The 15,633-nt window shown below is 38.9% G+C and overlaps 1 long non-coding RNA gene across 1 annotated transcript in view; it reads left to right on the top strand.

Annotated features, from left to right (window-relative positions):
- The first annotated feature begins 6,474 nt into the window (after nucleotides 1–6,474).
- The window catches only part of LOC118766954, a 17,124-nt gene continuing 7,965 nt past the window's right edge, over nucleotides 6,475–15,633 (top strand). Inside the window, exons 1-2 of the long non-coding RNA XR_005002864.1 lie at nucleotides 6,475–6,765; nucleotides 15,042–15,044. This is a non-coding gene — a long non-coding RNA (uncharacterized LOC118766954). The remainder of the gene's footprint in view (nucleotides 6,766–15,041; nucleotides 15,045–15,633) is intronic.

Here is a 15,633-nt window from a genome sequence, read left to right as displayed (position 1 = left end):
TGTTATCACCTACCGTCTGACCGTTGTCCCTTGCCTCGATTCGTGGCTAACCAAGTTGGAGCGCCTCCTCTTTCGCTTTTTGTGGAAGGGAGGAAAACCGCTTGTGAGGCGCTCTGCTTGCTGCCAAAACCCGCTTAAGGATGGGTTAGGGATGCCGTGGCTGATCATGCGCTGAGGCACCTTTCGCTCTACCTGGACGGTGACCAGGTATGGAATTCGCTGGCGGAGACGTTCTTTCCGCGACTGGCCTCCTTGGAGGAATTTAAACCTTGTTCCGTGAAAAGACGCAATTTTACCGAGTGTCAAAAAGAGTGCCGACAGGTTCTCGTGCTAATCCACAAGGCGGGCAAGACCAAGAGCAAGAACACCACCTCAGTACTCTATAGCGGGCTGGTAGAGTCCAAGAGGGATGACGTCCTGGGAGAAGCTCTGGGACTCGATGAGGACCAGCTGGCCAACCTGTTTAAAAGAACTTTCGGGTCGGGTTACCTGGATAACTACCAGAAATCACTGACTTGGCAGTACTATAGGAACGCTTTAACTTTTCATGATAGACTGTCCAGACACGGCATGTCCGTACCACCGGCTTGCCCAAGGTGCAGGCGGGACGAGAAACTGTCCCGCACGCCCTTGTTCATTATCCGAAGATTTCAAGCCTGATAGTTTAGGTGGAACACATGCTGTCGCATTTAGGAAGAGTAAAGCTATCAGCTGAGTGTATGACTAAGATTGTACCGCCACCCGGACTGTCAAAGGAAAGGGAGGCCAGTTGCCACTCTGAATGAGTGCATATGGAAAACGAGGGTGAAAGGAGTCGCGACGAGAACCTTTATCTCCGGGCCTGGTTTGCTCTACTATTTCAGATATCATCTGAAGAGCAAGATAGGGCTGGAGAGAGGACGCCTGTCGCGAAGTATATACGAGAAAAGATGGAAAAATGTGGCGAAGAAGTTGGGTGTGAGAGACCCTGCTTAAATACATAGTAAATCTATACGGTGTAGCCGGTGGACACCCCGGCCAAAATGTTAAAAAAAATTTCATTAAAATTGTAAATATATTCATTGTAAATACATCATTCGCTTATTGCAAACGAACTCACAATTTTTATGCTTTGAAACACCCTGTGCTGTCCCTTCTATGTTCGATTCACGTGATCATAATAAAGAATCAATCCCTAGCTGGTGATTGTCACACGCTGATGACGGGTTACTATTCAGAAACCCGGGTCCGTGTGTATCACGTAAGGCTAGAGATGGGAACAATGATTTCCCTTTCGCAAATACTGATCGGGCACAGACAGTGTGTCATTAGCCAACTGGAGGAGATGTCTTCTTGGGACTATATCGTCCCATATGAGTCATCCACATTTAGGTGGCAAACATACTTCATGATATACAGGGTCAGGCAAAATGATCTGACACATTTGTAGGTTAAATAAAAGGCAAATGAAGTAAAGAAACAAAAAAGTGTTTTTATTTTTGAAAAGTACATATAATGCCATTTTGTTTCATTATGTTTTAAAAATTAAATCAGTCAAATGGGATCCATTATTGTCCACACACTGTCGAAGGCGTTCACGAAAGTTGTCAATAACTCGGCGGGTCATTTCATGTGGAATGGCAGTAATTTCTTGATGAATTGCATCTTTAAGTTCTGGCGGTGCGAGGTCAGCCGGTTGATTTTCGTTTCAATGCAGATCCAGTAGCTCTGAAGTTGGTAACCCATAACAAGATCGTGTTTCGAGCTGGTACGGGATCATGTCTACCAAGATTGAAGTGCAAACGGAACGCTCTTTGTGTTGCAGTTACAGAATCGTTTGTTTTGATAAACGTTTCCACAATGAAAGCGCGATGCTCACCAGTCAAATTCATGGCAGCAACTGAAAAAGAAACGAAAAACAATGCATTTTATTTAACCTACAAATGTGTCAGATCATTTTGCCTGACCCTGTATATATATATACATGCATATATGGGTACAGGACCTCACTAACGGTCGAACCCTCAGCAATTTCACCCCCACCCCCATTTTCAAATATTTTTTTGCCATTTCTTTCTTTACCCATAATTTTAGATAGCATTTTGCAGAAATACGTTTTCGAGAGAGTGTGGATTACATTAAATTGAAAATTCAAAGAAGTTTGAAATGAATAAGTGAAAATGCAGAGGTTATAGAAGTTAGTGGTACCGAAGTCAGTGGAGAGATAACGAATGATAAATAATTATTCTAAAAATAAAAACTCGTTAGTTTGTGTATGTGTATGAAACAAGTAAAAGTATATTAAAACAACAATATCTTTTTCATACCTTTTAAAATCACTGGATATAATATATATAATAATCCCGAATATAGATTTTTTTCCTTTACAATTTTTGGCGCCGAAATGCGTTTCATTTTTATGTGTGTGGGGGGAATGAGTGAGAGAGAAAGAGCGAGTAAGAGAAAGAGAGTGAGTAGGTGATGAAGTTTGCCTAAACATTGAATGGGTAACAATCTATCATAATTATATATATCATTATACATCATCATCATCGTTTAATGTCTGCGTTCCATGCTGGCATGGGTTGGACGGTTTGACTGAGGACTGGCAAGCCAGGAGACTGCAATGAGAATGCAGTCTGTTCTGGTAAGGTTTCTATAGCTGGATGCCCTTCCTAACGCCAACCACTCCGAGAGTATAGTGAGTGCTTTTCAAGTGTGACTGGCACAGGGATCAGTCAGATGGCACTAGCACCGATCACGCTCGAATGGTACTTTTTACGTGCCGTCGGCACTGGCAATGATTCTGGGATATGGGGTGGGGTCTGGTTTTCCCACTCCACCTTTTTTCCGAGCAAAAATAAGGGGTTTGCTGCATATTAGATCAGGGTACTTGATTCCATGCAGAAAATCCAAGTTTCTTTTTTTTCTTAGTGAAAAGATCGATGGAGGTGAAATTTCCGAGGCTTCCACCTCACCCCATCCCGTTTTCCGGAACCTCAAAAGAGGGATTTGTAGTATATTAGGAAGTCACCGGAATTCATTCAACGACAAAAAAATTTCCAATGATTCCAGGGTATGGGGGGGCACCTCTTTTTCTCCGAACAAAAATAAGGAGTTTGTAGCATATTAGGAAGTCAGAGTACCTGATTCCACACAAAAAAATCCGGGTTCTTTTTTTTTTCTTAGTGAAAATCGTACGGGTGAAAGAATCAAATAACACCCAAAAATGATCTTCGGTGCTCGTGTAAGTGTAAGATGCTTAAAATTTACTTACCAAATTTTATTATTATTTTCTCTAATAAGTTGGCAGAATCGTTAGCACGGTGAGCAAAAAGCCTAGCGATATTTCGTCCGCCTTTCCGTTCCAAATTCAAATTCCGCAGAACTTGACTGTCATCCTTTCAGAGTCGGTAAATTGCGTACCAGTTGAACACTGGATTCGATATAATCGACTTATTCCCTTCTCCGAAACTGCTGGCCTAGTACCAACATTTAAAACTAATATTACTGCTTTCTCTAAGGTGCCGTGTTGGCAGAACCGTTAGCACGCTGAATAAAATGCTTCGGTTTTACGTTCTGAGTTCAAATTCCACTGAGATCGATTTTGCCTTTCATCCTTTCAGGGTCGATAAAAGAAGTACCAATAACCAACTAGTCCCCTTCCCTAACAAAATTTCAGGATTTGTGCCTCTAGTAGAAGGGATGATTTAACCTTTCTCCAAAGCGGTGATATGGCGGAATTGTTTGCACACCAAACAAAATACTTGGCGGTATTTCTTCCGGTTTTACGTTCTGAGTTCGAATGTCGCCAAAATAGAGTTTACCTTTTATATTTTCAGTCGATAAAATGAATTTTAGTCGAGCACTGGGGTCGATGTAAAAGATAAATACCTTACGCATAATATTTCCGGCGTTCTGCCAAAATCTGAAAGAATTATTGCTGAATTATCTTTATGTTGTTGAACAGCCAAATTCTTGAAATTATATTACGCTAGCATCGGAAGAAAGAAAACATTAAAAATATATAAATTACTTTCAAAATTTTGTCTTATAACAAATGTTTTCTTTTCTACGATCGTATCATAAACTTCAGAAAATTAGGTTAGTTAGTAAAAAAAAAAGACAAAAAAAGAAAGTGAAATCCGTTACAACTGTTTCAAATTTTGGCCCAAAGCCAGCAAATTTAGAGAGAGAGCGCTAAGTCCATTATATTGATTCAGTACTTGACTGGTACTTTATTTTATCGATCCCAGAGGCATGAAAATTAAAGTTGTAATAATGGTTTCAAATTTTTGCATAAGGCCAGCAGTTTCGGAGTAGGGGGTAAGTTGATTACATTGACCCCAGTGAGTGCTATAAAAAGAAAAAAACTCGCCCCTTTTCAAGCCTAGCCAGTCTCATGGGCTCGGTTTCCCGGTTTCTGTGGCGTATTTGTTCCCCCCAGCTGGACGGGACGCCAATCCATCGCAGCGTTACTCAAGAAACAGGAAGAGAGAGTGAGAGAAAGTTGTGGCGAAAGAGTACAACAGGGGTCGCCACCACTCCCTGCTGGAGCCTCGTGGAGCTTTTAGGTGTTTTCAACTCAATAAACACACACAACGCGCGGTCTGGGAATCGAAACCGCGATCCTCCGAATACGAGTCCGCTACCCTAACCACTGGGCCATTGCGCCTCCACAGTTAGTGCTATACTGGTACTTATTTTATAGACCTCGAAATGATAAAAAGCAAAGTCGACTTCGGCGGAATTCGAAGTTGTAAAAATGACCCTTAAATAAGTGATTTTTAAGCATTGACATACTCGTTTTCACTGTTAAGTTTTCGAAATGAGTATTTCTTTAAAATATATTCACTTGCGTTAGAATTGTTTAGTTTTTGTCTTTCTTTTTTTTTTAAGATGTGATCATAATAACTTCAGAAAATGAAGCTCTTCAAATATGTACCTAATACTAAAGACCAACTTTTTCCATCCAAAGGATCCTTGAACCCAATAGTCATATGTTAATATTTATAGCTTTATGTGTGTGCTTCGAGATATTGAAAAATTTGTTTCAGCTTGTCTCGAAAGTTTACAAAACACTTATGATCTATCTATCTATCTATCTATCTATCTATCTATCTATCTATCTATCTATCTATCTATCTATCTATCTGTCTGTCTGTCTGTCTGTCTGTCTGTCTGTCTGTCTGTCTGTCTGCTTGTTTGTTTGTCTGTCTGTCTCTCCCCCTCTCTCTGTATATATATATATTATCGAGTTTGAAAACAGAGAGATCTAATGGATACAGATTAATTTTATTAATTAATTAACATATTCACCAACAATTGTTTCATCTCTCAACTAAAATTAAAACTACAAAACATATATAAATATATAATTTTGTATTTTAAGATACCTTGGATGGAAAATCATCAGTGTACACAAGGGAGAATATAAGGATTACATTATGATCCGTTGAGATATTCAGAATATATATAGTCCTGTTTATTATGTGTGTATATGTGGAGGCGCGATTTCGATTCCCAGACCGGGCGTTGTGAGTGTTTATTGAGCGAAAACACCTAAAGCTCCACGAGGCTCCGGCAGGGGATGGTGGTGATCCCTGCTGTACTCTTTCACCACAACTTTCTCTCACTCTTACTTCTTGTTTCTGTTGTACCTGTATTTCAAAGGGCCGGCCTTGTCACGCTGAATATCCCCGAGAACTACGTTAAGGGTACACGTGTCTGTGGAGTGCTCAGCCACTTACACGTTAATTTCACAAGCAGGCTGTTCCGTTGATTCGGATCAACCGGAACCCTCGTCGTCGTAACCGACGGAGTGCTTCCACCATATGTGTATGTATATGAAAGCGTATACACACACGCGCACACACGCACACACACACACACACACACACACACACACACACACACACACACACACACATATATATATACATACACACATAATAAACAGGACTATATATATTCTGAATATCTCAACGGATCATAATGTAATCCTTATATTGTCCTTTGTGCACCCGGATGATTTTCCCTCCAAGGTATTTTAAAATGCAAAATTATATATTTTTGTTTTGTAGTTTTAATTTGGGTTGAGAAATGAAACAATTGTAGGTGAATATGTTAATTAATTAATAAATTAATTTGTATCCAGTAGATCTTTCTGCTTCAAACTCGATAATATTTGGTATTTTACGATATTTTATATAATATATTCATTGAAGAAATATCTCTTCAAAATACAATATTAAACCAGTGTTTCTTGAATAAAACCTATAAAAGGTTTAAATATCCTCATTGTGACCATACATACATACATACATACATACATACATACATACATACATACATACATAACTCGCACGTGACCATCGGCCATCTTTTTTCTCCTAACTTGAATTTCCTTCTTTCTCTCTGATTAGTCACAGGGATTGGACGCATTCTTGTCTGTCTCCTGTCAGAGCTTGTTTCAACCAACCTGCCCACGCCCTCTTCTCAACCCCGACGACACGCCTTAACTTGTCTCGTAATCAGCCAACAAGCGAGGAGGGCACCGCTCCCTCTGTGACCGCCGTGGGACTTCAGGACTGGCCTCAGTTCCTGGCATGTTCCTGCCGGCTTCGTCCTCTTGTCCATTACTGTTGGCCCCATCCTCCGTCGCAGCGATGATCCTGCGCACAACCAAAACATGTCGTGGCATGCCATCTACGGATACGTTGTTCCTCGAATTCACAGAGGTTATTGTCACCTTTCCCCACTGTGATGTGCACCGCGCATTTGGGGGTTTAACCCAGACTTCTTTCCCGACCTGCACAAAGGCATGCTCTTTCTCTTCTGCGGGATGCGGCGATGCAGTACATGGATGCCTCCACTCGTACTTGAATATTGCCCTGTGTGGTACTGACTCCTCAGCTTGTCCCGTCCTGGACGGCATATTATACCAAAAAAAAAACGACCTCGACCGGTGAGATGTGGCCCCTCTCTGCTATGGTCTTGATGGTACGATGATGCCTTTTCACATTGCCATAGAGTGAATGTTAGGCAGCTTTTGCAGCTCGACCGACACGTGGTTAGGAAATCCTGTCACAAAGGCTAATTTTACGGTTTGTTCTAATGCGCCATCTCTATATCACACGAGTCTAGCCAATCTCCTGATTTCGTTGGTAAAGACATCGACCTGTTCGCCCATCCACTTTGCTTTCCCCGGTCAACCATATGCCTGTGAAAGCCTCCATCAGCCTTCTATTTTTTCTACGCTCAACTGGTCCTTCTCTTCCATTTCCAGGTATAGCGCCAACGCCGATCCATCGAGGTACAACGGTATTAAACTCGCTAGATTATCTATACTTTTGAGTCTTGCCACCAACTTAATTTTTTGCAGGCAAGCGGTCACATCTCCCTCGTCACAAAATGGCCTAACCGTCTCATTCGAAACACGGACCATACCTATCATTTTTGTTTTAGCCGAAATAGCTTGTGATGTAACGGACGAAAAAGACGGAAGCGAAGAGAGAATTACGGAAGTCTTACCTGTCGTCCAGAAAAAAGGGTCGCTTTCAACATCCACGTGCTGTCTCAATCTCCGAAGTTCACCCCACATCCGCGTGCCCTATCCGTCGCTGTACAGTCTCACACATCCGTTCTGATGTGCTGTTCGCCGTCGACTGGCTCCACGTGCTTCGCTGATGCCGCATGTCCACCGCGGCACTTCCGGTGGAATCCACAGGCCCCACTTCCAACAGGTCATGCCAACCCCCTCACTTCCGATCCTTTCCTATAACACAGCCTGGCTCATAACACCACAATTTCCCAATCTATTATTCATCTATTTATTTACCTGAAATTCATTTGCCCTCATTTTTATTACTTATTTTTCCCTTTTAATTTTATTGTCGATTTGCTCCGTCTATGTTTCTTCAATTTTAAAGCGGTCCCAGCCTGGAAGTTTTCTTTGGCAGTAAATACCATAACTATTTCCCGATACCGATACTAAGTGTTTCCTTTAACGCTTGTATTTATTGTCATTTCTGTCGAATTTATATGACATATTGCTCTTCGTGAACGATCAGTTGTGTTATCGAACAAATTCCAATACTTTTGAAAGCCTCACTCCTGTCCAGTCTGCTTTTAAATCTTTATTTGATTATTTGCCAACTGATCCTCACTACACTTTTTGAACAACCAATGTAATGTTCCAAAAGTTCGTTTCTATCTAATGATTCGTAAGTATAGTTTCGTAAAGTATAGAGTAAACAGCTTCACCAGGACGCAATATTTTGCTCTTCCTTTGAAATTTAAGTACTATTTTCTACACCTATCTATCTATCTATCTATCTATCTATCTATCTATCTATCTATCTATCTATCTATCTATCTATCTATCTATCTATACGCACACACGCAGACACACACAATCACACACTACCTTCAGTGTTTGTGTGCCAAAAGGTGGTACTCTTGTAGTTATGTAACCATGGTTTGACCGGAATCACTCCAGTTTTCTGTCTTGGTTGCTTCGCTGAAGGTGTGTCAGATGCTGAAATTCATTGCAGACTTTCAGTACAATACGAAGACAGCGCTCTATCGCGTAGAAGTGTATATAAGAGGCTGGAGAAGGTTCAAAATGGCCGGATAAGTGTGAACCACTGACGGGAAGATTCAACAAGGACGAGAGAAGGTTCTGGCGAACTAACAAGTGACCAGCGATAAGGTTGCATATTCTCTGAAAATTAATCATGGTTCCAGTGTGGGTCTACCATAAAACTAATGAAGCTTAAGCTTCAGGGCCACTAATCCCGGAAGGGCCCCTCTGAAGCAACTTAATTTTTTCATTCTATCAATTTTTTTTGTTTTTTTATTTTGCTATGCAGATTGCTATTACCCCAAGATGAATAGCAATGTCTTCAAGAAAGTACTTAATTCAAGAAAGTACTTAACGCTAACTCAAGGAAAAGCAATCTAACGAAATTTCTAAATGACAAAAACTATCAAATTATTTTACAATGTCAAGTAAAAGTTTGTTATCACCTGCAGCTGAAACTAGCCATGCAAGCACCAGTGAAGTCAATGATAGTGCGCAAACCATGAGTGCTCTGTTTAGCAATAGTCAACCTACTGTTGACACTTTTGGTGCAGATGATGATCAAGGTGGTCAAGAACTTCGAGAAAAGAGAGAGCAGAAACAGGAAACAGGAACCAAATTTAGTGATTTCAAAGAATACAGTGTCCTGGCAAACTGGCCCGTGACAATTGATAATGATTTCATACAAAACTATTAAAATGCGAGACATGAGTTTTTTGTAAAAAAAAAAAAAACCCTGATAATGTATATTGAATCCAACAAGATTTACAAACAGCAAAATCAAAGTTTCTCAAACAAGTACTTTGAAAGAAAGTTTGAAAAATTGTCAGACTGTGATGAGATCCTGGTTAGTTTATTCAAAGAGCAAACTCTTTTCTAAATGACAAATATCACTTACAACGGGTGGGTTTTCTAGCTGGATGTATATACTCAGAACTCTAGAAAATCATGAAAACAGCATGGAACATAATGGCGATGGTGAGTTGGCTAACACGAAAGTCAAATAAAAACACTGTGGATCAGCAACTTTAGGAACAGTTGAGAAAAAACATGCAGTTCTATTTTGAATTACTAAAAAAGAGTTGTAGCAGTTATAAAGTTTTTAAGTGAAAGAGGCTTAGCATTTAGAGGTCATTAGGAAAAGTGGGGCTCCCCAAACAATGGAAATTTCACGAGGGCCATTCAGCTTATTGCGGAGTTTGACCCATTTTTACATGAACATTTAGAGAAATGTAAAAATGAAAAAGTAAATATTACGTACCTATCTAAATCTGTGCATGCATAATGGATAGAAATCATGGGAAAACATGTGAAAGATGAAGTGGTGAAGCAGATCAACAACCTAGACATCAAATACTACTCAATTATTGTTGACTTTACACCTGATATAACGCATGTTGACCAGCTGGTAATTGTGATTCGATACTGTTATAATGGAAAACCCTGTGTCTGAGATTTTTAACATTTTTGCCAAAAGAAAACCATTCATCCACGACCTTGTTCAACAAAATAGCAATATCCGTGGTCAGTCGTACGATAATGCTTCCAACATGAAGAGCTCGGAGAAAGGGCTGCAAGCACTTCTTAAAAACATTAACAGGTATGTAGACTATGTGCCATGTGGAAGCCATTCACTCACCTTGTTTGGTAAAAGGCAGTGTCTACTGTGCCTGAAGTTATTGACTATTTTGGCATCTTGCAGCAGCTGTATGTTTTCTTTTCTGGATCTCTTCGAATACGGAGAATTTTGAACACACAGAGCAATCTAGCTTTTTCTCTAAAGAGCTTAAGTGTAACTAGATGGTCTGCATACTAATGAAGTAGTCCAGGCAATTAAAAATGGATGTAGGGATATTTTACAAACTCTCAAACATGTATAAAGACTCAGAAGAGATGTCTGAATCAAAGCGGGATCAAAGAATTTATACCACAAGTTGGTAAAAATTGGAATATGCTGTCTTAACAGTTGTTTGGGAAGAAGTTATGGAGCGTTTTAAGAAAACAAGTAAGAAACTCCAAATCCCTGGTTTTGATGTATTTGAAGGTTACCTTCTGCTAGCATCTTTGCTTTCATTTGTTAAAGAACTACGGTAAAATTCAGCCGACAGGATTGCACACTATGAATCAGTAGCAAAAAGTTTACGTGAATATATCACTTCAAATTATTCTGATGTTTCCAAACGTGTTGTTACAAATAAATTTGCAGATAGAACAAGCGATAGGGCTTCTTTGAAAGGAGCTGAAAAATTTAGGTTAGGTGTTCTAAATCAAGTCTATGGCTGCTTGATAATCCAGTTAAGCAAGAGGATGGACCCATGTGAGCAGATTGCGAAAAGGTTCAAGTTTCTCTCAGAATTGATGAACAGTTCAGAATTTGATGAGAACAGTATCAAGGGGACCCACATAACATTTTGAGCTTCAGGGCTCCAATATTGTAGATTCGCCACTGCATGGTTCTGCATACGAAATCATCGACTGTAGGATTTGATTGGTACTTTCCATAAAATCGCTTCCGTAAAGTCTGTGCGCGATGGGTGCCAAGAGAAATTATCGAAGCGCATTAGCAATCCTATGTATAATTCCTCCTCTTTTGACAAACTTCAGTAAAGAGCTTTTTCTAATCAGTTAATTGCGAATACTCCAGAATTCTTTCTTCAATTGTGTTGACCTGATGTTGAAACTTCATAATTCATGACTAACTTAAATATATCACTCGTGCGGTGAAATGAAAGTTACTGTTAAACGATTGCTTGGTATTGTTTTATCATTTTCACGCAGCCACACGCGAATATAACTAACCAGTCGCAATGATAATTATTATTTCTAATATCGGTTCAAGGCCAGCAATTTTGAGGGGCAATTTGGGGGGTTAGTTGATGGCATCAATCTCAATACTTGACTGGAATTTTATCGACTCTGAAAGAAGGAAAGGCAAAAGTTTTATGTCAACAGGATTTGAACTCAGAGTGTGAAGAACCGAAACAAGTATCGGTTTCAAATTTTGGCACTAAGCCAGCAAGTTCGGGGAATGGGGTAAGTCGATTACATCGACTTCAGTGTTCAGATTGTACTTATTTTATCGATCCCCAAAGGATGAAGGGCAGAGTCGACTTCGACGGAACTTTAACTCAGAACGTTAAGACAGACGAAATACTGCTAAGAATTTTGTCCGGCGTGCTAACGACTCTGCCAGTTGGCCGTTTTTATCGGAACAAATATTGCAACCTTTTATCAGACGTTCTACCGGTTCTCCTTTACAATAACAACAACAATAATAATAATTATAATAACGGGTTCAAATTTTGGTATAAGGCCAGCAATTTTAGGGGAGGATGAATCAATTACATCTACCCCAGTGTCCAACTGGTACTTATTTTATCGACCCCGAAAGAACGAAAGGCAAAGTTGACTTTAGAAATCAGAACGCATAGCTGGAAGAAATGCAGCGAAGCATTTTGTCTGCTCGCTGACGATTGTGCCAGCTTACTGTCATAATAACGATTGTTTCTAACATAGGCACAAGGTTCAAAATTTAATGGGAGGATTAGTTGAATAAATCGACTTCAGGATTTGATTGGTACTTTATTTTATCACCACAGGAAGGATGAAAACCAAAGTTCAACTTGACGGGATTTGAATCTAAAAATATTGATTTCTAATATTTGCACAAAGTCTCGCGGAAGGAGGGTAGAGGGGATTAAATTGTCCCTAGTATTCAGCCAATTGACACTGCTCCAAATAACGATGACAAATTTAACCACAGCTGCCTGAAAACGTGCACACCGAAATTTGCTTATAAACTCCAGAACAACCTTCCTAAGAAGGTTCTCTAGCTGTGGCCATCCTGTCTTTTTTCTTTTTACAGGGATCACAGGTAGAGCGTGTACACCGCAATTTACTTATAAACCCCAGAACAAACTTCCTAAGAAGGTTCTCTAGCTGTGGCCATCCTGTCTTTTTTCTTTTTACAGGGATCACAGGTCTACTTTATCTAACATGTTCTATTTTAAAACGATGATTTGAGAGAGATTTTGACTGCTACTTCTAGCAGATCAAACGACAGTGTAAGAAGCTCCTTTTATTTGTATGATACAGTTAGTCATTTTACTTAGTGTTCTAACGTTTCTTACAATTTACGCCGTTTGAGGTTGATTTTTAGTGTAGGCACAGGGTCATGCATTTTGTGGGATGTAGTTGATTGTATTGACTGAGGACTTGACTGGTGTTTATTTTATCGATTGCGGTATGATGAAAGGCAAGCTGATCTCGGAGGGCTTCGAAATTAAAATGTAAATAGCCCCAATGAAATACTACTTGGCATTAGAGGTTAATAATGATTTTTGTGTGCGTTTAATGATTTCTTTATCTAATTATGATTTCTTTAGAATTAAGAATCAATGAATAGTAGTTTAGCTTAATCATAAAACAAATATATATATAAACAATGTCCAATCATTAGAGTAGGTTCAACTGAAAAACGGCTTCTTGTTAATATTTTATTATTTCAATTTTCATTGCCAAATCGAAAAGTCTGCCCATTAACTTCCATCAAAGAGGTCGTCTGCTCATTTAATATGTGAGCTTATGTCTTATTGAGCCGGTTTTAAACCTTAAGCACTAACAATCACTCATCTGACCTGTGTTACTGTTGTAAAATGAAAACCCGTTACGCTTGCATTACCTTCTTTCCCCTTCTATGTTGCGCTATACTCTCCTTTTTCTTCTCCTGTTACCACTCCCATAAAGATTACAACTACCACCACCATTCTCTATAGCACTCCTCTATTTTCTATCTGTGCTTTTTATGTTTCTCTCTGTCTCATATACCCATACGCACTCTCTCTCCTCTCCATTTCCCTCTATGTTTCTACCTTTTATTTTCCCTTGTGTATAAACATCTTCGTTCATTTTCTTCTCCTTTTCCCTTCGTCCTGTCTTTAATCTTTCATTCTGTTTACCCCCCACCTTTTTTTGCTACTATTTCTATTTTCTCTCTCTCTCTCTACAATCACTCGCTCTATCTCTACAATCACCTCTATATATTTTTATTATTCCTTTTTTTTTGTCCTCTCTTGTCTGTCGCCCCGACTCTCTCCCCACTCTTATTTAAATCCACTGCATATCTCTATTTCTACTACGACTACAACTAATAGTCTTTCTCTCTCTAAGTCTCCCACTTTCACTCTTATTCACACCTTACAACAATAGGTGGTGGTGGAGGTTTTCATTTTATTTAACTCTGACTACATTTTTTTTACCAATTGTAACAAGCGGATGCCTTAAAAAAAATAAAAATAAACATAAAAATAGTTTTAAAATAAAATAAAGTTAAAAAATACATTAGCCAAATAGCCACCACCACGACTGTCTCTGTCACCGTCTCTACCACTACTTATCACTCACAATCATTATCATCGCCACCGTCATCATTACCACCACTACCACCACCACCACCAGCATTATCAGCACATGACCACCTCCTCCACCACCATTATCACTACGAAGGCCACTGTTACCACCACCACCACCACTGCATTCATCACTGCAACCACAATGACTACCATCAGCAACAACAATTAGTACAACAATAATAAAAATTGACACAACCGTCGCTCATATATATATACACTCTCTCTCTCCCCGCTCGCATTTCACACCTTGCAGCCATGGCGAATGGAATACTGCTCGTTCTCTGCCTGCTTTTACTGGAAAATTATGTTATGGTAAAAGGTTAGCATTCATTGTCATTTACTACCTTTTTATTTGTTTGATTTAAATATATATATATGTGATTTTCACAAACATACATATTTGTATGAAACATACTTACATGTTAACTAACGTTTATATGCAAGAAAGGTATGCACAAATATTTAAATATTTTCCAAACAAGGTTTGAGTATGTACATACAAATACACGAAACCGACATCCAATACACACACACACTATATATATATATGGGGACCAGTCTACGATACTAGTACCTTTATATATATATATATATATATATATATACAGAGAGAGAGAGAGAGGTCTATAAACAAAGGTCATATTAATCACCTAGTAATATCTGCTATTCTCTTTCATCTGTACGTCTCTAGTATCTGATTTATATATAAACTCATATACCACACGGGAATAATACATACTTGTGTATATAATGTACACACCCCTGTATAGATCTGTGCTGGTGCATACCTAACAACTCCAAATTCTTTAAATACTGTACTAGTAGACCGATTGTCATACACATGTTTTATCTACACACGCACACACTCCACCACATATAATTAAAATACGTATACGAATCAACCAGATAGACGATCCAACCAACCATAGAAGAAATTAGAAGGAGAATGCATACTCACATATGCATGAAAATATGTTTATATAACGTAAACGACTAAATATATACTAGCTGTAAGTGCGTGTACTGTTTTAAAGAGCGCGCGTGCAGAAGAGTAGTGTAGATATAAGGGTGTATGTGATATGGAAGAAGGGATTGCGTGGAAGTAGGGATTACGACAACAAAAGGCTTTCTCCGTTGGCCCTTAGCACGTGTTAGGCTTCGTATAATTTCTCGAATGAGAAAATTTTTATTTATTATTATTATTATTATAATTCTTTGTTTGCATTTGTCACTTTTACTTCCCCGCCTGTATAGATCCATATATATATATATATTATATATATATATATATATATATATATATATATATATATATATATATATATACAGAGAGAGAGAGAGAGAGGTCTATAAACAAAGGTCATATTAATCACCTAGTAATATCTGCTATTCTCTTTCATCTGTACGTCTCTAGTATCTGATTTATATATAAACTCATATACCACACGGGAATAATACATACTTGTGTATATAATGTACACACCCCTGTATAGATCTGTGCTGGTGCATACCTAACAACTCCAAATTCTTTAAATACTGTACTAGTAGACCGATTGTCATACACATGTTTTATCTACACACGCACACACTCCACCACATATAATTAAAATACGTATACGAATCAACCAGATAGACGATCCAACCAACCATAGAAGAAAT

Source organism: Octopus sinensis, linkage group LG18 (genome assembly GCF_006345805.1).
Source record: "Octopus sinensis linkage group LG18, ASM634580v1, whole genome shotgun sequence".
Classification (NCBI taxonomy): Eukaryota; Metazoa; Mollusca; class Cephalopoda; order Octopoda; family Octopodidae; genus Octopus; species Octopus sinensis.
Note: the sequence above shows the minus strand (reverse complement) of the source record. Positions and strands in the feature narration are given on the sequence as shown.